The 25195-nt window shown below is 46.9% G+C and overlaps 1 protein-coding gene and 1 long non-coding RNA gene across 10 annotated transcripts in view; one reads left to right on the forward strand and one right to left on the reverse strand.

Annotated features, from left to right (window-relative positions):
- The window catches only part of LOC142599245 (uncharacterized), an 830374-nt gene that overhangs the window by 603050 nt on the left and 202129 nt on the right, over positions 1–25195 (forward strand). The gene's annotated exons all lie outside the window — the stretch shown is intronic.
- Positions 1–25195, reverse strand: part of LOC142599142 (zinc finger protein 462-like) — a 149780-nt gene that overhangs the window by 71222 nt on the left and 53363 nt on the right. The gene's annotated exons all lie outside the window — the stretch shown is intronic.

The raw sequence follows: 25195 nt of genomic DNA on the forward strand, positions 1-25195 counted from the left end.
ATGGGCCGCAGTCCCTTTTGAGGGTGTCACCGCTCCCATGTGGAGCACCTCCTTCCAAGAATGTGCCTCCTACCCCTATTGGCAACTGCCCTTTCTTAAATATGTTTGAGCAGAGGCACCATACGCTCCTCTGATTCTTTGAAAATTGGCTTGCAGTGGGTTCTTCCCATTTGTTTCAGAACTGGCTGGAACTGGCTGTTCATGGCTTCCTCCCACACTGCAGCCCCTTGCTACCAAAACCCAGCTATTTATGCCCAATATAAAACCCAAAAACACTAGGGCACAAAGAGAGGACACTGCATAAAATAATGCTTTGTCTTATAGCCTGGTAAATAAACTTCTGGCAAGTCTATTTCTGGACAGTGAGCACACAGACACTCTACATGTTTAATCTACATTACTGTGCTCACTGCAATATGTGTCCCTCACCACCTCCAACAATAACAAAAATAAAAACCAACCAAAAAAAAGCACAAATGGTACACCAGCTTCTTTTCAGCGAGCAAAGCTGCAATGATTAAGATACTCAAGCTTTTATTTGCAAGTATCAGATCAAACACTGTGAAAGAGGAGAGATTACTATCTGTTCTGATACCTGTGAATATTGAAATATTAAGATCAATTCAAGCAGTTAGAGCCATTGCTCAATAGATGTAACCAAACAAAAGGGAAACCATTGTAACTTAGAAAATAATTAGTTGTAAGATAAGAAGCTCTGGAACTCGGCCTTGGAAGAACAGATGCGCAAAGATAAGTAAGTTACAAGGTGATCACAAAACCAGCCTTGAGGGATAAGGTATAGGTGATACCAGGAGCGAGTCTGAAGACACACACACACACACACACACACACACACCCCCCGAGGACCACCCAGAGGTGCCAACAAACATGTGTAGAAAAACATTAGCATATGCTAACGAGTTCCCAGAAAATCCATGAATGTGATAAGCACTGCTCGGAAATATACTGAATATGTATATTAACATAGTATAAATACTTGCTAGTTTTGTCTTTTGGGTGTGCACGTTAGGTGGAGTCATCCCCCGTGCAGCCAGCGCTGCAATAAAGAATGCCTGCTTTCTAAAACTTCAAAATAAGTCTTAGAGAGTGAATTATTTTGCTGCTTTCCGGTAACAGTTCTGGGACCAAATTACTGTAGTGAGTGAAGCCCCACTCCATGTCTCCTTTAGCACAGTCCATTAGACCTGAAAACATTTTTTTTTCCATGGAGCAAATGACTCCTGCATTTAGAGCACTTCACAGAAAAGCAGATCATCCATTTTTCACTATCTGTTCCCCAATCTTAGTCTTCTCATCTCAACCAAACAAGCCACAGCTCTGCTGAATGTGTCTATCACACTTTCAAGATATGTGAGCCCCCGTGCCACTGAAGCTTTAAGACTCACTAAGCTGCCCTACTCCTCTGAGCTTTGGGAGCAGCCATTTTAGCTCAGACAACTGCACTCAGTGGCTCATAGCTTCTTGTCTGTGCACAACATGGCCTCACATATCTCTCAGATTCATCTCGGGTATACAAGATTTTTTTTCCCTTGGATGATACAAAAAAACAAAGCCAAAACAAAACAAAAACACCATCATCTAAGAACAGGACTCTCCCTCTTTTGTATGATTTATCTCCACACACACATACAAATAGTATCTGTTCTCATGTGCTGTCAAAACAGCACCTTTTCTTCCTTGAACAATCATTTGCAAGGATCTCCAAAAGTTCTTTTAACTCATGAATGAAAAATGTGTTTATTAATTCCAGCAACATGGTCTTACACAGTTCTACGGACTTAAATCACAACACAGTAACCTCCCAGCAGGAGGACCGGAAGCAGAAAGGAGGACCCACTCCAGACTGCCCTGTCCTCCTCCCTTGGGAGTCCCTTCTTCACACAGAAGACACCCCACTCCCCTGCCAGATTCCAAAGTCTAAAGACCTTTGTTAATCACCAGCCAGCCTGTTTGCATCAGCAAACACCGGCAGCAGATACACCTTTCAACACAAAGGCTGTAACCACGCCTTTTAGAAGAGGTTCCCTGAAAGCTCCATTATGTAGAAGAGGAAGGGGAATCTCTCTTTAAACTTCGGCCCCTTTAGAAATAACACAAAAACCTTTCTGTGTATCTTTAGGGAAACTTTAAGCCAGTTTACAAAATAAGAATCAGGAGGAGGGAGGAAAAAAAAAAAGAAATTGAGATTTTTAAAAGGATAAACATAACCACTTCAGCCTGACAGAATAAGAGGTAAAAAACAACCACCATCACTAGTGTATACTGTTAACATTCTTTAATATTCTGACACTGTCGAGACAACAGCCAGCAACCTCGAGGATAACTTCAGAAAAATCTCTAATCCTTCTGCTACAAAGTAAAATAAAGAATTGAGAGCTACTGATTATAAAAAAGAACCTTTCTAATGAGTTCTAGCTTTCATGTCACAACAATCTCTCCCACAAAAGCAGAGCAGAATCATAGAAGAGGTTAATCTTACAAGCAGCTAAGAGCAAGAAATATTAGGTACAGCTGAATAGCTTTCAATTTCATGTTTTTACCAAGCACCACGTGTAAGTCAGGATGAAGCATTTTGTAAGGAATTCTACTTTAATATTTGCACATTTTTCTGTAACATTCAGATATTGCTCAAAGGAGAAACAAACACAGAAATTGTTAGTTCCCACAACACCATCAAAAGAAACTGAAACACATGTGCCTTTTTTTTTCCTCCCCTCCTTTTTGTCTATGTGGCATATAGAACTGAGAATGGTGGCATATTTTCAGATAAGCTGTTAATATCTGACCTATCATCTAGAGAGGTTTGCTGCTTGCTGGGGGCCTGGATCCGGGATATTGTGGAGAGACTACCAAAGCTCATCCGGCCCTCTGACTACCTCCTGTTCTTCACTGTGGGCACCAATGATACTGCTAGTGGCAACCTGGAGAGTATCCAAAGTGACTACAGAGCTCTGGGGACAGTAGTCAAGGGCATGGGGGCCCTGGTGTTCTCCACAATCCTGCTGGTGAGGGTCAAGGGTGTGAGGGGGGGAGGGGGTCACTGATAATGCATGCCAATAAACTGGCTACAGAACTGGTGTTGGCAACAGGGTTTTGGGATCTATATCCATGGGACTCTGTTTGAAGTTCTGTCAAGCAGGACTTGCCTTTCATAAACCCACGCTGACTGGGCCTGATCGCCTGGTTGTCCTGTACATGCCGTGTGATGGCACTCAAGATGATCTGCTCCATAACCTTCCCCAGCACAAGGTGTCCTGGTTTTGGCTGGAACAGAGTTAAATTTTCTTCCTAGCAGCTGGTATAGTGCTGTGTTTTGGATTTAGGATGAGAATAATGTTGATAACACACTAATGTTTTAGTTGTTGCCAAGCAGTCAAGGACTTTTCAGCTACTCATACTGGCCTGCCAACGAGAAGGCAGGGGGTGCCCAAGAAACTGGGAGGGGACACAGCCAGGACAGTAGATCCAAACTGTCCAAAGGGATATTCCATATGACGTCATGGTCCATATATAACTGGGGGTTGGCTGGGAGGCAGTTCGGCTAGAGAACTAGCTGGGCATTAGTCAGCAGTTCGTGAGCAATTGTGCTGTGCATCACTTGACTTGTATATTCTTTTATCATTGTTATTATTAATATTATTATTATTATTCTCTTCCTTTTCTGTCCTATTAAACTGTCTTTAATCTCAATCCACGAGTTTTACCTTTTTTCTTTTAGATTCTCTCCCCCATCCCACTGGGGAGGGGGAGAATGAGCGAATGCTGTGTGGTTGTTTTAGCTGCCTGCCAGGTTAAACCACAACACGAAGAAAGACTGACAGGCCTGTAGTTCCCCAGATCCTCCTTCCAGCCCTTCTTGTAGATGGGCATCACATTTGCTAACCTCCAGTCAGCTGGGACCTCTGCAGTTAGCCAGGACTGCTGATAAATGATGGAAAGTGGCTTGGTGAGCACTTCTGCCAGCTCCCTCAGTACCCTTGGGTGGATCCCATCCAGCCCCATAGACTTGTGTGTGTCTCAGTGGTGTAGCAGGTCATTAACCATTTCCCCTTGGATTATGGGGGCTTCATTCTGCTCCCCATCCCTGTCTTCCAACTCAGGGGGCTGGGTACCCCGAGAACAATTGGTCTTACTATTAAAGACTGAGGCAAAGAAGGCATTAAGTATCTCAGCCTTTTCCTCATCCTTTGTCACTATGTTTCCCCCACATCCAATAAAGGATGGAGATTTTCCTTAGTCCTCCTTTTGTTGCTAATGTATTTATAGAAACATTTTTATTGTCTTTTACGGCAGTAGTCAGATTAAGTTCTAGTTGGGCTTTGGCCTTTTTAATTTTCTCCCTGCATAACCTCATGACATCCTCGTAGTCCTCCTGAGTTGCCTGCCCCTTCTTCCAAAGGACATAAACTTTCTTTTTTTCCTGAGTTCCAGACAAAGCTCTCTGTTCAGCCAGGACAGTCTTCTTCCCTGCCAGCTCATCTTTTGACACATAGGGACAGCCTGCTCCTGCACCTTTACAATTTCCTTCTTGAAGAATGTCCAGCCTTCCTGGACTCCTTTGCCCTTCAGGACTGCCTCCCAAGGGACTCTGTCAACCAAGCCCCTAAACAGGTCAAAGTCTGCTCTCCAGAAGTCGAAGGTAGCAGTTCTGCTGAACCCCCTCCTTACTTCTCCAAGAAACAAAACCACTATCATTTTGTGATCACTATGCCCAAGATAGCCTCCAACCATCACATCATCCACAAGTCCTTCTTGGTTCACAAACAACAGGTCCAGAGGGGTGCCTTCCCTAGTTGGCTCACTCACCAGCTGTGTCAGGAAGTTATCTTCCACACACTCCAGGAACCTCCTAGACTGTTTCCTCTCTGCTATGTTGCATTTCCAGCAGATGTCTGGTAAGTTGAAGTCTCCCATGAGAACAAGGGCTAGCGATTGTGAGACTTCTGCCAGCCGCTTGTAGAATGCTTCATCTACCTCTTCATCCTGGTTAGGTGGTCTATAATACACTCCCACCATGATATCTGCCATGTTAGCCTTCCCCCTGATTCTCACCCATAAATATTAATCCTTTTCATCACCATCGTCAAGCTCTAATCAAAACATTCCCTAACATACATGGCTACCCTAGTGCCTTTCCTTCCTTGCCTATCTCTTCTGAAGAGTTTGTAGCCATCCATTGCAGCACTCCAGCTGTGCAAGTCATCCCACCATGTTTCCATGATGGCAATTATATCAGTTTTCCAGCTGCACAATGGCTTCCAGCTACTCCTGCTTGTTGCCCATGCTGCGTGCATTGGTGTAGATGCACATCAGTTGGGCTATTGATCCCACCACCTTTTTTGAGGGAGAAGCCCTAATTCCTATGATGTGACCATTCTCAGGCTCTTCCATGGTTTCTAACACATCAATAACCCTTGCATCTTTGCTGCTGCACGGATCTCTGATGTGGTTTAGCCCCAGCCGGTAGCTAATTGCCATGCGCTGCTCGCTCACTCCTCCCCTGGCGGGATGGGGAGGAGAACGGAAAAAACAACGGCAAAGCCTCGAGGGTTGGGATAAGGGCAGTTTACTGGGACAGCAAGGGAGAGGGAAACAAGCAACAACAGTACTGAAAACAGATATTCACAATGGGTGATAACAGAGAACGATTTACCGATCCGACAACTGACCCACCGGACGCTCGACCCGTCCCGGAGCCACGCCGACAAGCCGAACCCACCCCCGCCCGCCTAGCCCCCTGTTATGGTGAGCATGACGTCACATGGTATGGAATAGCCCCCGGCCAGCTTGGCTCACCTGTCCTGGCTCCTTGGGAAATTAACTCTATCCTTGCCAGAACCAGGACACTATCCACCCCTTATTCCATACCATCTACGTCATGCCCAGATTATTTTACAGAACTCATTGCCTTACTCTATGGGCTATCGCTCTAAAATGTCTGTCGAGTTCATATAGTCCATGGCTTTGGGTTCCATCTGCCATTGCAGTCTCTCAGAGCAGGAGCAATGGTGCGTGCTGCTGGATTGTTGCACGCTGCATCCGGAGTCTTCACAGCCGGTGTATCTGGTATGGTCCATGCTCACAGTCTGGATGCCAAAGATGTGATTTTTCGATAAAGTTCCTGGGCACCAGTTGAAGGCAGTTCTAGTTCCATCATCGTGGCACTTTGTTCAGTTTCAAAGTCCATCCTTCATTAGTTTTGGGTGATTCTTATGGTCATACCATTGATACAATATATCGCTACTAACATCATACAATTTAATTTATTGGCTATTTTCACCCAAAATCAAATCCCCTTGGGGTACACACCGGACTTCCCCATCTTTTCTCATCACCCACCAAGTGCACCCTGGTCCCTGAGCAAAAGCAATCCCGCAGATGGGCTTGCCTTTGCCTGAAGCAGGGATAACCCAGACTGTTTTACCCAACATATTTTTCATGTGCACTACAGGAACTTTATCCCCTTTTACTGGGCGTGGGAATTTTGACTGGGCAGGGCCAGCTCGATTGGCAGATCCCCGAGTGTTAACTAACCAGGTGGCCTTTGCTAAATGTGTGTCCCAGTGTTTGAGGGTCCCACCACCCATTGCCCTCAGGGTGGTTTTTAGCAGTCCATTGCACCTTTCAACTTTCCCAGAGGCTGGTGCAATGTAGGGGATGTGATACACCCACTCAATGCCATGCTCTTTGGCCCAGGTGTCTATGAGGTTGTTCCGAAAATGAGTCCCGTTGTCTGACTCAATTCTCTCTGGGGTGCCATGTCGCCACAGGACTTGCTTTTCAAGACCCAGAATAGTGTTCCGGGCAGTGGCATGGGGCACAGGATATGTTTCCAGCCATCCAGTGGTTGCTTCCACCATTGTAAGAACGTAACGCTTGCCTTGGCGGGTTTGTGGGAGCGTGATGTAGTCGATTTGCCATGCTTCCCCATATTTATATTTCAACCATCGTCCTCCATACCACAGAGGCTTTACCCGCTTGGCTTGCTTGATTGCAGCGCATGTTTCACATTGATGGATGACCTGTGAGATGGCGTCCATGGTCAAGTCCACCCCTCGATCACGGGCCCATCTATATGTCGCATCTCTTCCTTGATGACCTGAGGTGTCATGGGCCCACCGAGCTAGAAATAATTCACCCTTAGGCTGCCAGTCCAAATCCACCTGAGCCACTTCAATCTTGGCAGCCTGATCTACCTGCTGCTTGTTCTGATGTTCCTCAGTGGCCAGACTCTTGGGTACGTGGGCATCTACATGACGTACCTTTACAACCAGCTTCTCTAGCCGAGCAGCAACATCTTGCCACAATGGGGCAGCCCAGATGGGTTTGCCTCTGCACTGGTAGTTGCTCTGCTTCCACTGCTGTAACCACCCCCACAAGGCATTGGCCACCATCCATGAGTCAGTATAGAGGTACAGCGTTGGCAACTTTTCTCTGTCAGCAATATCTAAAGCCAGCTGGATGGCTTTCACCTCTGCAAACTGGCTCGATTCACCTTCTCCTTCAGCAGCTTCTGCGACTCGTCGTGTAGGACTCCATACAGCGGCCTTCCACCTTCGATGCTTTCCCACGATGCGACAGGACCCATCAGTGAACAGGGCACATGGTTTCTCATCTTCTGGTAGTTTATTATACGGTGCGGCCTCTTCAGCACGTGTGACCTCCTCCTCTGGTGACATTCCGAAATCTTTCCCTTCTGGCCAGTCTGTGATCACTTCCAGAATTCCTGGATGATTGGTGCTTCCTATTCTAGCCCGTTGTGTGATCAGTGCAACCCACTTACTCCACGGAGCATCGGTTGCATGATGTGTAGAAGGAGCCCTCTCTGAACATCCAGCCCAGCACTGGCAGTCAGGGTGCCAAGAGGAGCTGTGCTTCAGTGCCAATCACCTCTGAAGCAGCTCGAACCCCTTCGTTGGCTGCCAATATCTCCTTTTCCGTTGGAGTGTAGTGGGCCTTGGATCCTCTGTATCCCCGACTCCAAAACCCCAGGGGTCGACCTCGAGTCTGCCCTGGTGCTTTCTGCCAGAGACTCCAGGTAGGGCCATTCTCCCCGGCTGCGGTGTACAGCACATTTTTTACATCTGGTCCTGCCCGGACTGGCCCAAGAGCTACGGCATGAACTATTTCTTGTTTAATTTGTTCGAAAGCTTGTCGTTGCTCAGGGCCCCATTTGAAATCATTCTTCTTCCAGGTTATGTGGTAGAGAGGGCTTACTATCAGACTGTAATTTGGAATGTGCATTCTCCAGAAACCCACAACGCCTAAGAAGGCCTGTGTCTCCTTTTTGTTGGTTGGTGGGGACATGGCTGCTATTTTGTTGATAATATCCATAGGGATTTGACGCCGCCCATCATGCCACCTTATTCCTAAAAATTGGATTTCCTGTGCAGGCCCCTTCACCTTACTTTGTTTTATGGCAAAGCCAGCCTGCAGCAGGATTTGGATTATTTTCTTCCCTTTCTCAGAAACTTCCTCTGCTGAGTTGCCCCATACGATGATGTCATCCATGTATTGCAGGTGCTCTGGGGCTTCACCCTTTTCCAGTGCAGCCTGGATCAGTCCATGGCAAATGGTGGGGCTGTGTTTCCACCCCTGGGGCAGTCGATTCCAGGTGTACTGGACGCCCCTCCAAGTGAAGGCAAACTGTGGCCTGCACTCTGCTGCCAAAGGGATCGAGAAAAATGCATTAGCGATATCAATTCTGGCGTACCACTTGGCTGCCTTTGACTCCAGTTCATATTGAAGTTCCAGCATGTCTGGCACGGCAGCACTCATGGGCGGTGTGACTTCAGGCCACGATAGTCTACCGTCAGCCTCCACTCTCCGTTGGACTTCCGCACTGGCCATATGGGACTGTTAAAGGGTGAGTGGGTTCTGCTGATCACTCCCTGACCCTCCAGTTGATGAATTAGCTTGTGGATGGGAACCAGGGAGTCTCTGTTGGTGCGGTATTGCCGCCTGTGCACAGTTGTGGTAGCAATCGGCACCTGTTGCTCTTCAACCTTCAGCAACCCTACAACAGAAGGGTCCTCTGAGAGACCAGGCAAACTAGACAATGGTTCCATTTCCTCCGCTTCTAAGGCAGCTATTCCAAAAGCCCACCTGTAACCCTTTGGGTCTTTGAAATACCCTTACCGGAGGTAGTCTATGCCTAGGATGCACGGAGCCTCTGGCCCAGTCACAATGGGGTGCTTTTGCCACTCATTCCCAGTTAGACTTACTTCAGCCTTCAACAGAGTCAACTGTTGGGATCCCTTCGTCACACCAGAAAGAGATATTGGTTCCACCCCTTCATAGCTCGATGGCATTAGGGTACACTGTGCACCAGTGTCCACTAGGGCCTTGTACTCTTGTGGGTTCGATGTGCCAGGCCATCGGATCCACACAGTCCAATAAACCCTATTGTCCCTTTCCTCCACCTGGCTGGAGGCAGGGCCCCTCTAATCCTGCTCGTCATAGTCACTACTCACCTCTTGCAAAAAGGACTTAGAAGTCCCTTCAAGAGGATCAGAAGTGCGATCAGGCCTTTCACTTGGTCTGGGGGGCTGCCCGGTGGAAACTGGAGCAGCATTCTTTCTGGAAGAGTCCCTTTGTACAGCTGTCTTGCCTTGCAGCTCATGTACGCGTGCCCGCAGGGTTGAGGTGGGCTTCCCATCCCATTTCCTCATGTCTTCTCCGTGGTCACGCAGGAAAAACCACAGAATACCTCGTGGTGTGTATGCTCTATATCCCCTCTCTGGAGCAGAAAAACACTTACTCCTAACAGCTGAAATGCGGGTCTGTACAGGTGGGGAGTAAGATATATCCTCTTTGAGTTGCCGGACGTCCTGAGACAGTTTCTCCACAGCCGAGATGAGGGAGGAAGAAAGGCTCTCTTCATACTGCTGGAGTCGGCCAGCCACTTCGTCCACCGTGGGTGCCTCTTCACTTTTCCAGTTGATTACTGCCAGTGAGTTGGCGTACAATGATGGTGCGCTCCATACAAATTTTCGCCACATGGGTCGGGTACAGTGGACTTCATCGGGGTCTGTGGGCAACTGTGCATTGTCCGGATCATAATAAACCATCTCCCGCACAGCTAATTCCCTCAGATATTGGATACCTCTCTCCAAAGTGGTCCACTTGCCTGGCCGACGTATGACATCTTCGCTGAAAGGATACCTTTCCCTCACACTTGACAGGAGTCGCCTCCAGAGGCTGAGGGCTTGTGCCTTCTTCCCAATTGCCTTGTCAATGCCCCCTTCCCTAGACAAGGATCCTGGCTGCTTGGCCTCCCTGCCCTCCAATTCCAGGCTACTGGCCCCGTTATCCCAGCAGCGAAGCAGCCAGGTAATAATGTGCTCCCCTGGAAGGCGGCTGAAATCTTTCCGCATATCTCGCAGCTCACTCAGGGACAGGGATCAGGTGATCACTTCTGGTTCTGGCTCTTCTTCTTGTTCTTGTGATGGTCCCGGTTCATCATCATCCTTCACTAAGCGAACCGATTTCCTTGTGTATTTCTTTTTGTGTGTAGGGGCGACTGATACTGGTATGGGTTGATCTTTTGTCTTGGCTACAGTGCCTGTTGCGGGGGTTTGGGTAGCTGCAGTGCCTGTTGCAGGGGCCTGGGCAGCTGCAGTGCCTGTGGGTCCGCTCTCTCCCTCTGGATGGTGCTGTCTACTATCAAGCAGTGTTTGGTAGATTGTGGCCAGGGCCCAGCACAGCACAGTAAGTTGTGTCTCCTTAGAATCCCCACAGCATTTTTCTTTCAAATATTCTACCATTTTATCAGGGTCTTGCAGTTGTTCAGGAGTGAAGCTCCAAACCATTGGGGGTGAAAAGGTCTCTAGATACCTGCCCATAGTCTCCCACATGCCATGCCAGCCCTGACCATTCAGCCTTGGGGAAGATCCCTGGGTGGTACTCTTGAAAAGATTTTTGCTAACCCTGAACAGGAGTGGGAAAGCATTCAGGAGACCTAGCAATAGGAATATACTGGCCTGAACATTCCAAGGGTATTCAAAATACTCAGAAATTGTTGTAACCAACCAAAAGGGAAAAGGGGAGGTGAAAGAGTGGGAGAAGGTATCCCCCCCGTCTTCCCCATAGATTGGGTCCAATTATTAATCAATTCTGAAAGATATTGAGCAAGGTACGGGCCTGACCGCAATGCTACATACATATACCAGCTCAAACTCATGACTGTCAATGATATCTTATCATAAGTCATTATCACACAATACAACAACATGAGAACACGAACCCCTCTCCCAGAGGTGATAAACAGCACCGCAGGGATTGCATAGAGTAAACACGGGTTTACCAAAACAGAGCCATGTGACCAAACAGAACATCATTATGACCAGTGACTGTTTCAGTAACATTATAAATGCTTATAACAACTTTGTTTTAACACACTTGGGTCAGACTTGTCGTTATCACAACCCCTCGAGCCCCATGTTGGGCGCCAAAAAGGACTGACGTGGTTTAGCCCCAGCTGGTAGCTAAGTGCCATGCACCGCTCGCTCACCCCTCCCCCGGCGGAATGGGGAGGAGAACGGAAAAAACAACGACAAAGCCTCGAGGGTTGGGATAAGGGCAGTTTACTGGGACAGCAAGGGAGAGGGAAACAAGCAACAACAGTACTGATAACAGATATTCACAATGGGTGATAACAGAGAACGATTTACCGATCCACGGGATGCTCGACCCCTTCCGGAGACATGCCGAACCCACCCCCGCCCGCCTAGCCCCCTTTTATGGTGAGCATGATGTCACATGGTATGGAATAGCCCCCTGGCCAGCTTGGCTCACCTGTCCTGGCTCCTTGGGAAATTAACTCTATCCTTGCCAGAACCAGGACAATCTCCATCCCCTACCTCCACTAAGATGGCAGACCAAAGGATGTCGCTAGCACATAGTGGGAGTCTGCTACAGGTCACCTGACCAGGAAAAACATGTGGATGAGGCCTTCTACAGACAGCTAGAAGCAGCCTCACATTCGCAGGCCCTGGTCCTCATGGGGGACTTCAACCATCCCAATATCTTCTGGAGGGATAACACAGCAGGGCATAAGCAATCTAGGAGGTTCCTAGAGTGCATTGATGATAACTGCCTCCTCCAAATGACAAGAGAGGTGCTCTGCTGGACCTCATACTCACCAACAAGGAGAGGCTTGTTGTGGATGCGAAGGTCAAAAGCAGTCTTGGCCGCAGTGACCATGAGATGATGGGGTTCAGGATCCTGAGGGCAGGGAGGAGGGGGAAAAGCAAGCTCATGGACCTGGACCTGAGGAGAGCAGACTTTGGCCTCTTCAAGGTTCTGCTTGGAAGAGTCTGTGGGATAAGGCCTTGGAGGGAAGAGAGGCCCAAGAAAGCTGATTAATATTCAAGGACCACCTCCTCCAAGCTCAAGAGAGCTCCATCTCAAGGAGTAGGAAGTCAGGCAAAAATGCCAGGAGGCCTGCATGGATGAACAAACTCAAACACAATAAGGAAGCCTACAGAAGGTGGAAGCAAGAATGGGTGACCTGGGAGGAATACAGAAACACTATCCAAGCATCCAGGGACGAAGTTAGGAAAGTTAAAATTCAAATCTAATTTAGTCTGTCCAGGGATGTGAAAGACAACAAGAAGGGCTTCTCTAAGAACACAGGTGACAAAAGGAAGGCTAGGGAAAATGTGGGCCCCTTACTGAATGAGACAGGGGTCCTGGTGACACAAGACATGGAAAAACCTGAGGTACTGAATGCCGCCTTTGCCTCAGGCTTTACTAGCAACGCCAACCTTTTGAATCCCAGGTCCCAGAGACCAGGGGGAAAATGTGGAGAAAGATGTACACTTAGTTGAAGAGGATCAGGTCAGAGAATACTTAAATAAACTGGACATATATAAATTCATGGGCCCTGATGGGATGCACTCGCAAATGCTGAGGGGGCTGGCTAATGTCATTGCAAGGCCACCCTCAATAGTATTTGGTCGATGTGCCCGAAGACTGGAGGAAAGCAAACGTCACTCCTGTCCTCAGGAAGGTCAAGAAGGAGGATCCAAGGAACTACAGGACGGTCAGCCTCACCTTGATTCCTAGGAAGGTGATGGAGCAGCTAATCCTGGAAACCGTTTCCAGGCACATCAAGGGCAAGAAGGTGATCAGGAGTAGCCAGCATGGATTCACCAAGGGGAAGATATGCTTGACTAACTTGATAACCTTCTATGATGAAGAGACTGGCCTGGTAGATGAACATCCCCGCCTTGGATGTTGTCTACCTGGACTTCAGGAAGGCCTTTGACACTGTCTCCCATAAGATCCTCATAGAGAAGCTGATGAAGTATGGGCTGGATGAGTGAGGAGGACTAAAAACTGGCTGAACAGCCAGGCCCAGAGGGTGGTGATCAGTGGCACAAAGTCTAGTTGGAGGCCAGTAACTAGCAGTGCACCCCAGGGGTCAATACTGGGTCCAATCCTGTTCAACATCTTCATTAACAATCTGGATGATGAGGCAGTGTACCCTCAGCAAGTTTGTTGATGGCACAAAACTGTGAGGAGTGGCTGATATGACAGAGGGTTGTGCTGCCATCCAGAGAGACCTCAACAGTCTGGACAAATGGGCTGACAGGAACCTCATGAAGTTCAACAAGGGGAAGTGCCAAGTCCTGCACCTGGGGAGGATCAGCCCCAGGCACCAATATATGCTGGGAGCCACCCAGCTGGAATTAGCTTTGCAGAAAAGGCCCTGGGGGTCCTGGTGGACACCAGGTTGAACATAAGCCAGCAATGTGCCCTTGCCACAAAGAGGGCTAATGATATCCTGGACTGCATCAGAAGCGTTGCCAGCAGATCAAGAGAGGTGATCCTTCCCCTCTGCTCAGCACTGGTGAGGCCACACATGGAGCCCTGTGTCCAGTTCCTGGGCTCCCCAGTACAAGAAATGGAACTACTGGAGACAGTCCAACAAAGGGCCACAAAGGTGATTAAAGGACTGGAGCATCTCTCATATGAGGAAAGGCTGAGAGAGCTGGGTCTGTTCAGCCTAGAGAAGAGAAGGCTCAGGGAGGATCTTATCAATGTATACAAATACCTGAAGGGAGGGTGCATAGAGGACAGAGCCAGGCTCTTTTCAGTGATGCCCAGTGACAGGACTAGAGGCAATGGACACAAATGGAAAAAAAGGAGGTTTCATCTTAACTTAAGGAAACTCTTTTTTAACTATGCGGGTGACAGCACTGGAACAAGTTGCCCAGAGAGGTTGTGGAGTTTTCCTCCTTGGAGATATTCAAAAGCCATTGTCCTGGATTTGGCTGGGACAGAGTTCATTTTCTTCCTAGTAGCTGGTATAGTGCTGTGTTTTGGATTTAGTATGAAAATAATGTTGATAATACACTGATGTTTAGTTGTTGCTAAGCAGTGTTTACAATTATATCAAGGACTTTTCAGCTACCCAGGCCCTGCCAGTGAGGAGGCATGAGTCTTTCGCAGGAGGTGCACAAGAAGCTGGGAGGGGACACAGCCAGGACAGCTGACCCAAACTGGCCAAAGGGATATTCCATACCATACGATGTCATGTTCGGTATATAAGCTGAGGGGAGCTGGCCGGGGAGGGTGTAAGGCTCTGATAACAAGTGAATGTCGCAAACACCCATCTTGACATGGGCAGGGATGGGCTGATGATAAGGGAGTGTTGACCAAGAACGGAACCTGCAGAGGCAGGATAACATCTTGTGAGCCCATTCCTCTATTCCTGAAACATGTAGACAAAAGACCATCTGTGTCCTGTGTGCTGTGTGCCTGTGAAAGATCATCACTCACTTGGTCAGCCCCCAAGGGGGGGACGACGGACAGTGAGACCCCCAAGACCCCCACAACCCACTGACTCATTTCTAGAACATTTCTGAACATTCCTGAGCACATACTGCACCTGCTCAGTGATGACAGACCCCCACCTATGGGGCAGGCACATTGGGTTATAAAAAGGGGAAACATAAGTTTTCAGCATGCGCCTGCCACCTGAGGACTACAGCTACGAGCAGAGAACATCACTGGATCCAAGGGTGGTGATATCTTTTCTCTTTTCCTCTCTCTCTTTCTTTTCCTCTCTGCCACTCTCTTTGTCTCTAACTTCATTTTCGGCACATAAGGGTAATATCATTACAAGTTTTGCTAAGCCATTATCTTTCATAGTTCTGCTAAGTTTTAAGTATTGTTATAATTTTTGCCAAGCCTCTATATTTTGTAGTTCTGCTGAGTTTTAAGTAAATTTGTGGTTTGTTTGAACCTCTAGAGTAATTGCCGTTACTCCTGATTACTGTGCAGAGAATTAAAAAGTTAACCTCACCCTAACCCACCGAGTGGGACAGGACAGAGGATCATGGCTCAGGAACTAGCTGGGCATCGGTCAGCAGTTGGTGAGCAATTGTGCTGTGCATCACTTGTTTCGTATATTCAAATATTATTATTATTATTATTATCATCATCATCTTCTTCCTTTTTTGTCCTATTAAATTGTTTTTATCTCAACCCACGTGTTTTACTTTTTTTCGATTCTCTCCCCCATCCCACTGGTGGCGGGGGGAAGTGAGTGAACAGCTGTGTGGTTGGTTTAGCTGCCTGCCATTTAAACAACAGCCATTTGGACATAGTCCTGGGAACTGGCTCTAGGTGGCTCCACTTGAGCAGGGGGTTTGGACCAGATGACCTCCAGAGGTCCCTTCCACCCTCAACCATTCTGTGATTCTGTGTCAAGACACGGCAAATAAAGGAGACAAAGAGCAAGATTTGCACATTTGTGCACTGAGATGTGCTAAAGTCATACTGTATGTGCATTTCAGTTACTTAAATAAAACTTGCATTCCCTAATCAGTGTCATTTCCAAATAGTACTAACAGCAAAAATTGGGGGAAAATTGGAAGTGGCGTGGGGTGGTGGGACACTGGAAGCACATTGTCCAGAGAAGCTGTGGATGCCTCATCCTTAGAAGTGTTCAAAGTAAGGTTGGATGGGGCTCTGAGCAACCTGGTCTAGTGGAAAGTGTCCCTGCCCATGGCAGGGATGTTGGAACTAGATGATCTTTAAGGTCCCTTCCAACCCAAACCATTCTATTATTTGCCTACTGACTCACTGGTAGAACAGCAGTCAGCATCTTTGCCTCAGGTATGAGAATATACACTTCTGCAGTAATTGACAAATTGCCTTTAACAGTTATCTCACACCAGTGATTATCACTAGATTGCAAAAAAGCCTCCTCACTCCCAAAAAATCCTCTCCCTGTGTGCAAGTGCAAGGCCTCTGTCCATTTGGGACAGTGATAGCAATCTGCTGGTCACAGCTTTGCTGAACAATGACATCCCTGAATGGAAGGAACAGTACTTTGACACTAACATTTACATGTTGTCCAAAACACTTTACTTTTTGTCCCAAATTTTAATTTCATATATACACACACTGAAATACAATACATTGGGAAGAAATAAGAACCTTGCTTCTTTCTCCTCCCCCTCAACTTCTGTCTCCACCCACTTGCTCCTTTCAAGAAACACTATTTTCTGTAGTTTTTAACAAGCCTAAATATAAAATATTTAAAATAAGGCAAGTATATTGGCTCAACCATTATCATTTATGCAATACACAGATATTCGTATCTAGCAGAAAAAATAAATGGAACATCCACAGTACACTCCAAGAAAAAGTCCTATCTATAAAAGTTGGGGTTTTTTTAATAAAGGAAACAAATAAACCTTCTCCTAACCTTGCATCTCATCTCTCCAATAGTTAGCATACTAAACTTGTGGCTGCTGCTCTTTCCCCTATTCCAGCATTCAAATTAAGGAGAGATCTATTATTAAAGTTGAGTTATATCAAAAGTGGCAAGATGTTAAAGCTTCTAATGGTGTTCTTCCATCCCAGTTCATTACTTCTTGCCTTAAATAAGCTCTTTGAGGGTTAATCACCAAGATCCATTTTCTTTTTCTTCCTCCTGAGAAATACCAAACAGGAAATGGATCAGAAAGTAGTGGGGGGAAAAGGGGAAAAAAAAAACCACCCCAAAACTAAGACTTTCTTCATGTAAATGAGACCCATAACTAGGGGGACAGAAATTATAACCAAGTGTGTCTTTAAAAAAGCTACAGTCCCTACATGTAGACACTAGAAATATTGTGGCTTTTTTCCCCTTTTTACAAATTCATCTTATTTTTCTTGCCATTATAAATACTTCAGAATTTCAAGCATTTGAACCAAAGTAGTAAGCAAAAGTAAATTTAAATTAAGAAATGGCTTTCTACTGCCTTAGGCTTACTTCCACTTTGAGAATAGTGGGACTACATTGGTTTCATCCTCAAAACATGGGTAAAAGTTGGGAACGAGAAAATTAATGGTAATTTCCCAAAAACTTTATTCCTGGTAATATGTATAAATAATCAAACTACATATGAGGAAAATTACCTTTCTTGTCACAAGGAGGGTTAAGATCAAGACTGGTTTATCAAGAGAGAAGTACCCTCTCTCTCTTTCTACTTAACCCTATGAACTAAACAAATAGCTTCTTGTAATTTACAAATGGATCATTAATGATCTTAGTCACCAACTTCAAACTTGGCCCTCATATGTTTTATTTAAATTCTCTGAAGGAGAAAGGCACATCATTATGGAAAAAGAAAATCATGGGACAGTGAACTTCAGAGAAAGGCCTTGGATTAAGTTTCCTTAATCTTAGGAAATGGGTAATCTGGACAGTAATCCCAAAACCTTGATATTTTTAAGGCAGAAAAAGTAAAGAATGCAACACAGTTCCCCAGAGAGCACCTAGTCTTAAAGCAAGGTAAATATAGGAAGAGATTTTCAGTTTTCCAGGCCTAAGAAGAAATGCTGAAAAAATGAGTCCCAGGAAGAAGGATTTTTTTGAAAACTTACATGAATATGCTTACTTGACAATGGGAACTTCTCAAAAGAAGGAAAAAAAATGCCCCAAAAATACATCAAGGTATTTAGATAAACTCAAGAAAAGTCAAAGGGTCCAAAGGCAGGAAAACCCAAGGATTCATAATAATACCCTAGATATCCTGGGAAAGTTATGAAGCAAATTCTCCTGGAAGCTATGCCCATGCATATGGAGGATGAACAAGGTGATTGGGAACAATCATGCCTGATGAATATGATTGCCTTCTATGATAAAATGACTGGCTTGGTGGAGGGAGAGTAGTGGATGTTGTTATCTTGATTGCAGCACCTATATCAGACAGCCATTGATCCAAGTATTACTCATGGATTAAAATAATCACTCATTCAAACAAAGACAGACAAAGGAAAAAACTCAGACCTCTTCCCCCTTCTTCATTTCTGAATTCCTTTGTTCTCCCATTTCCTTCTAACTCCTCCAATTAGACTACTGCAATACAATAGGCCAGGTTGGATGGGGCTTTGAGCAATCTGATCTAGTGGAGGGTGTCCCTGCCCATGGCAGGGGGGTTGGAACTAGATGATCTTTGAGGTCCCTTCCAACCCAAACCATTCTATGATTTTATGATTCTATGAATATTCCAAATCCTGAAAACAATGCCCCAAAATTGAAACTACAAGTTAAAACCCCAAAATATTTTGTCAATTTGAGAATCATAACCCTCTTTCCTCCTGCTGAAGTAATTGCTTTATAAAAAGGAAAATATAGATACACTTACACATATATATATGCAAACACAGAATGAAGCTTTTACTACAACATGACCTCCAGAACCAGGATCATGTATCATTTTTCTCAATAACAGACTTGATTGCACAACAGCTGCTAAAAAAACCCCAAAACACCACACAAAAAATCCAAACCAAGACAAAAAAACAGAGAGGATCTGAAGACCCAACTCACATTCAAAGCCCTTGATTAGTAGGAACAGCAGACAAAATAGTCCCTACATTTCCTAGATATCTTTCCTAACAGACAAAAGTCTCACACTTTGAGAGATGTCTGACAGAAAATTGAAACACATCAGAACTGACAGGTCTTTTATATATGTGTAAAATGTTCTGATAATAAAAGTGATTTTTTTTTTTTTTAAATAGTTTGGTCTCTCCAGGAAACTGACATGTTGTTGAATTCTACTTGGGTTTTTAATTCAACAGTTACCTACGATAACTGAAGGACCAAAGTCTCTAGTTCCTAGCTGTCAAAGCAAAGACTGAAGTTCGGGATAACCAAAGTGCTCGATTGCAGACTCCTGAGGAAACCTGAAGTCTCTTCCATTTGGGGGATTACTGTCCTTGGAAACAACAATCTGAAAAGCTACAGTAGTGCTGCTAGGACTACCAATACTCTGTTCTATTTTTTATTTCCACTATGAAAATGAGAAAACAGAAAAGCACAGAAATCCATGAGGAAGGCAGCTTTTGCTAACCATGTCAATAGATTCCACTTTGAGACCAAAATGCAAATAATTTCTATAGGTTTGAGCCTACATGGGGAGGTAGAGAAATAATCAGAAATTATAAAACAGATACCACAAGTCTGCAGTTATCCTTATTATTTCACTCAACTTTGATATAGAATGATAGAATGGTTTGGGTTGGAAGGGACCTTCAAAGATCATCTAGTCCAACCCCCTTGCCATGGAAAGGCACTAGATCTTTCACTAGATCAGGTTGCTCAAAGCCCCATCCAGCCTGACCTTCAACACTTCCAGGAATGGAGCATCCACAACTTCTCTGGGCAACCCATTCCAGTGCCTCACCACCCTCATCGTAAAGAATTTCTTCCTTATATACAATCAAAATCTACCGTCTTTTGAGTTTAAAACACTTGCCCTGTCACTACAGGCCTTGGTAAAAAGTCTCTCTCCATCTTTTTTATAAGCTCCCTTTAAGTATTGAAAGGCCACAATAAGGTGTTCTTAGAGCCTTCTCTTCTCCAGGCTGAACCCCAACTCTCTCACCCTGTCTTCATAGGAGAGGTGCTCCAGCCCTCTGATCATCTTCATGGCCCTCCTCTGGACTCGCTCCAACAGGTCCATGTATTTCTTGTACTGTGGGCCCCAGAGCTGGATGTAGTACTCCAGGTGGGGTCTCACCAGAGCAGAGTATCACCTCCCTTGACCCACTGGCCACGTTTGGCTTTCTGGGCTGCAAGCACACAGTGCCAGCTCATGTCCAAGTTTTCATCCACCAGTAACCCCAAGTCCTTCCCCTCAGGGCTGCTCTCAATCCATTCATCCCCCAGTCTGTATTGATACTGGTGATCGCCCTGACCAGGGTGCAAGACCTTGCACTTAACCTTGTTGAACTTCATGCGGTTCACAAGGGCCCACCTCTCAGGCCTCTCAAGGTCCCTCTGAATGGCATTCCTTCCCTCAAGCATATCAAATGCACCATACAGTTTGGTGTCATCTGCAAACTTGCTGAGGGTGCACTCAATCCCACTATGTTGTTGATGAAGATATTATATAGTACTGGTCCCAGTACAGACCCCTGAGGGACACCACTTGTCACTGGTTTCCACTTGGACATTAAGCCGTTGACTGTAACTCTTTGGAAAAAGCCATCCATCCAATTTCTCTGGGTAGGAAAACCTTGCTACACTCGGCTACTAGATGGCATTTAGAGTGCGATTTTGGTAAACCTCAACTGCCTACTTAGACCTCTTGCCCCACAGATATTATGGCTTGTCCACTGTCTATTCTTTGAGACAACTTATCCCTGACCTGACACAAGATATGGGAGGTAAGGATCATCTTACCTAATGTTCACTGTCTACAGCTATACAGCTGTCCATGTCTAAGCTAACATTAACATTCTAAAGTATCAGACATTGTGGTGGGTTGACCTTGGCTGGCCACCAGCTGCCCACCAAGCTGCTCTAACAGTCTCCTCCTCAGCAGGACAGGAGGGAGAAAAGAGGACAGAAAAAAACCTCATGGATTGAGATAAAGGCAGTTTAATAAAGAAAAGGTGACGGACAGTAGCAAAGGAAAGCAAAAGATTTTGTTCTCTACTTCCCATCAGCAGGTGATGTCCACCCACTTGCTGGGAAGTAGGGCCTCAGTATGCATAGCAGTTGCTTCGGAAGACAAACACCTTAATAAGGAATGTCCCCCTTCTCCTTTCTCTTAGCTTTTATTGCTGAGCATGATGTCATATGGTATGGAATATCCCTTTTGTCAGTTTGGGTCAGCTGTCCTGGCTATGTCCCCTTCCAGTCTCTTGCCCACCCCCAGCCTAATGGGCTTTGGAGGGGGGGCGGTTTGGAGAGACAGCCTTGATGCTGTGTGCATTGGGTTTGCGTGGCAAGGTTTTGGTAGCAGGGGGGCTACAGGGGTGGCTTCTGCGAGAAGCTGCTAGAAGCTTCCCCTATGTCCAATAAAGCCAATGCCAGCCAGCCCCAAGACAGACCTGCCGCTGACCAAGGCCAAGCCAATCAGCGATGGTGGTAGCGCCTCTGTGATAATACAGTTAAGAAGGAAAAAAAAAGAACCAACGTAGGAGCACCATTTGCAGCCAGAGAGAGGAGTGAGAATATGTGAGAGAAACAACTCTGCAGACACCAAGGTCAGTGAAGAAGGAGGGGGAGGAGGGGCTCCAGGCACCGGAGCAGAGATTCCCCTACAGCCTGTGGTGAAGACCATGGTGAGGCAGGCTGTCCCCTTGCAGCCCATGGAGATCCATGGTGGAGCAGATATCCACCTGCAGCCGGTGGAGGACCCCACGCCAGAGCAGGTGGATGTGCCCTGAAGGCTGTGACCCTGTGGGAAGCCCGCGCTGGAGCAAGCTCCTGGCAGGACCTGTGGACCCATGGAGAGAGGAGCCCACACCAGAGCAGGTTTGCTGGCAGGATTTGTTAGCCCATGGGGGACCCACGCTGGAGCAGTCTGTTCCTGAAGGTCTGCACCCCGTGGAAAGGACCCATGCTGGAGTAGTTCATGAAGAACTGTAGCTCGTGGGAAGGACACACTGTTCGTGGAGGACTGTCTCCCGTGAGAGGGAGCCCACGCTGGAGCAGGGGAAGAGTGTGAGGAGTCCTCCCCCTGAGGAGGAAGGAGCGGCAGAGACAATGTGTGATGAACTGACCACAACCTCCATTCCCTGTCCCCCTGCACCACTCAAGGCAGAGGAGGTAGAAGAGCTAGGAGAGAAGTTGAGCCCAGGAAGAAGGGAGGGGTGGGGGGAAGGTGTTTTTAGATTTGTTCTTATTTCTCATTATCCTACTCTTTTGTTATTTGGCAATAAATTAAATTAATTTAGACTCATAGAATGGTTTGGGTTGGAAGGGATCTCAAAGATCATCGAGTTCCAACCCCCCTGCCATGGGCAGGGACATCCTCCACTAGACCAGGATGCCCAAAGCCAATAGCGCAATTACCCAATTTCCCCAAGTCAAGTCTCTATTTCCCCGTGATTTTAATTGCTGAGTGATATCCCTGTCCTTATCTCGATCCACGAGCCTTTTGCCATATTTTCTCTCCTCTGTCCAGTTGAGGAAAGGGAATCATAGATTGCCTTGGTGGGCACCTGGCAGCCAGCCAAGGTCAAACCCACCACACTGTGGGAGCACTGCTCAGCAGTAGCCAAAACACTGGTGTGTTATCAACACCTTTCTAGCTACAAATACAAAGCACAGCACTATGAGGGCTGCTAAGGGGAAAGTTAACTCCATCCCAGCCAGACTCAATACAGGCATCTAGATTAGGGTACGATGAATCACCTTCTAGAAGTGTCTGTCTCCCACTATCACATCTAGAGAGAGCCTAGATTCATTTTAGACTTGATGCCTTACTGTCCTGGTTTTCGGCTAGGATAGAGTTAATTTCCACAAGAAGCTGGGAGGGGACACAGGCAGGACAGGTGACTCAAACTAGCCAAAGGAGTATTCCATACCATATGATGTCATGCTCAGCATAAAAGGGGGCTAGTTGGGGAGGGATGGTGACTCTGGGACAGGTCTGAGTGTCGGGGAGTCAGGTTGAATCGTCGGGTGAGAAATTGCATTGTGTATCACCCACTTTGTATATTCTAAGTACTGTTGTTGTTATTTTCCTCTCCTTTTGCTGTCCCAGTAAACTGTCCTTATCCCAACCCACAAGTTTTACCTTATTCTTCCGATTCTCCTCCCCATCCCACGGGGTGGGGGGGCGGGAGGAAGGAGTGAGCGATTTGCCTGTGGTGCCTAGCTGCCGCCTGTGCCACCTGGGGCTAAACCGCAACACTTACTTTTCTGAGTCTATAAATTATTTCAATGGTTCATAATTTTCTTCCGCTATTAAATAAGAAAAACTATTTATATAGCAACCATTTTCTAGTATTACATTCCAGCTACTGCATCTTGTTATAGCTTAGTACAAATTCCTATAGTTTAGCTGCCGTGCCTGTCGTGGGGGTTGGGGTAGCTGCAGTGCCGCTGGGTCTATTCTCCCTCTCTTCCTCTTGATGGCGCTGCCTAATATTGAGCAGCGTTTGGTAGACAGTAACCAGGGCCCAGCACAGTGCAGTAAGTTGTGCCTCTGTGTTGGTTTTGCATGGCAAGGTTTTGGTAGCGGGGGGGGGCTACAGGGATGGCTTCTGTGAGAAGCTGCCAGAAGCTTCCCCTGTGTCTGACAGAGCCAATGCCAGCCGGCTCCAAGACGGACCCGCCGCTGGCCAAGGCCAAGCCAATCAGCGCCTCTGTGATAACATATTTAAGAAAGACAAAAACAGTGATAGAGCGCTTTTGCAGCCAGAGAGAGGAGTGAGAAGATGTAAGAACATCTGCAGACACCAAGGTCAGTGCAGAAGGAGGGGGAGGAGGGGCTCCAGGCGCTGGAGCAGAGATCCCCCTGCAGCCTGTGGTGAAGACCATGGTGAAGCAGGCTGTCCCCCTGCAGCCCATGGAGGGAGGATGAGGGGGTGTAGAGATTCCACCTGCAGCCCGTGGAGGACCCCACACTGGAGCAGGTGGAGGCACCTGAAGGAGGCTGTGACCCCGTGGGAAGCCCACGCTGGAGCAAGCTCCTGGCAGGACCTGTGGATCCGTGGAGAGAGGAGCCCACACCAGAGCAGGTTTGCTGACAGGACTTGTGACCCCATGGGGGACCCACGCTGGAGCAGTTTGCTCCTGAAGGTCTGCACCCCGTGGAGGAGACTCACGTTGGAGAAGGCCGTGAAGGACTGTCTCCCGTGAGAGGGACCCCACGCTGGAGCGGGGGAACGATGAGTCCTCCCCCTGAGGATGAAGAAGCGGCAGAAACACCGCGTGAGGAACTGACCGCAACCCCCACTCCCCGTCCCCCTGTGCCGCTGGGGGTGGCGGAGGTTGAAGCCAGGAGTGAAGTTGAGCCCGGGAAGATGGGAGGGGTGGGGGGAGGTGTTTTTAAGATTTGGTTTTATTTCTCATTCCTCTACTCTGTTTTGCTTAGTAATAAATAAGATGAATTCCCTCTCTAAGTTCGGTCTGGTTTGCTCGTGATGATAATTAGTGAATGATCTCTCCCTGTCCTTATCTCGACCCGTAAGTTTTTTTTTCGTTGTACCTTTTCTCCCCTGTCTAATGAAGGAAGGGAGTGATAGAGCGGCTCTGGTGGGCACCTGGCCCTCAGCCAGCGTCAACCCACCACAGCCTCCTTGGAATAGCCACAGCATTTCTCTTTCAAATATTCTATCACTTCATCAGGATCCTGTAGTTGTTCAGGAGTGAAGTTCCAAAACATTGGGGGTGAGAAGGTCTCTAGATACCTGCCCGTATCCTCCCACATGCCATGCCAGCCCTGACTATTCAGCCTCGGGGAAGATCTCTGGGTGGTATTCTTAAAACACTGTTTTGTAACCCTGAACAAGATTTGAAACACATTCAGAAGACATAATAATATGAGCATGCTGGCCTGAACATCCCAAGGATATTCAAAATTCTCAAAAGCTGCTGTGACTAGCCTGAAGGGAAAAAGGGAGGTGAAAGAGTGGGAGAAAGTATCCCCCTCTGTCTTCCCCATAGACTGGGATTGGGTGTGATTATTAATCAATTCAGAGATGTCGTCCGAGGAACTGGCATGACAGCAAGGCACCATACAAATACCATCTTAAGCTCATGATCATTGATGTTATCGTATCATATGTTGATATTACACAGGACAGCAAAATGAGAATCCGGACCCCTCTTCCAGAGGTGATGAACAGCATCGCAAGGAATACGTACAGCAAGTAAGGGTTTACATGCCACAGTCACGTGACCAAACAAAACACCTTTGTGACC

This window comes from Balearica regulorum, chromosome W, assembly GCF_011004875.1.
Source record: "Balearica regulorum gibbericeps isolate bBalReg1 chromosome W, bBalReg1.pri, whole genome shotgun sequence".
In the NCBI taxonomy this organism is placed as follows: domain Eukaryota; kingdom Metazoa; phylum Chordata; class Aves; order Gruiformes; family Gruidae; genus Balearica; species Balearica regulorum.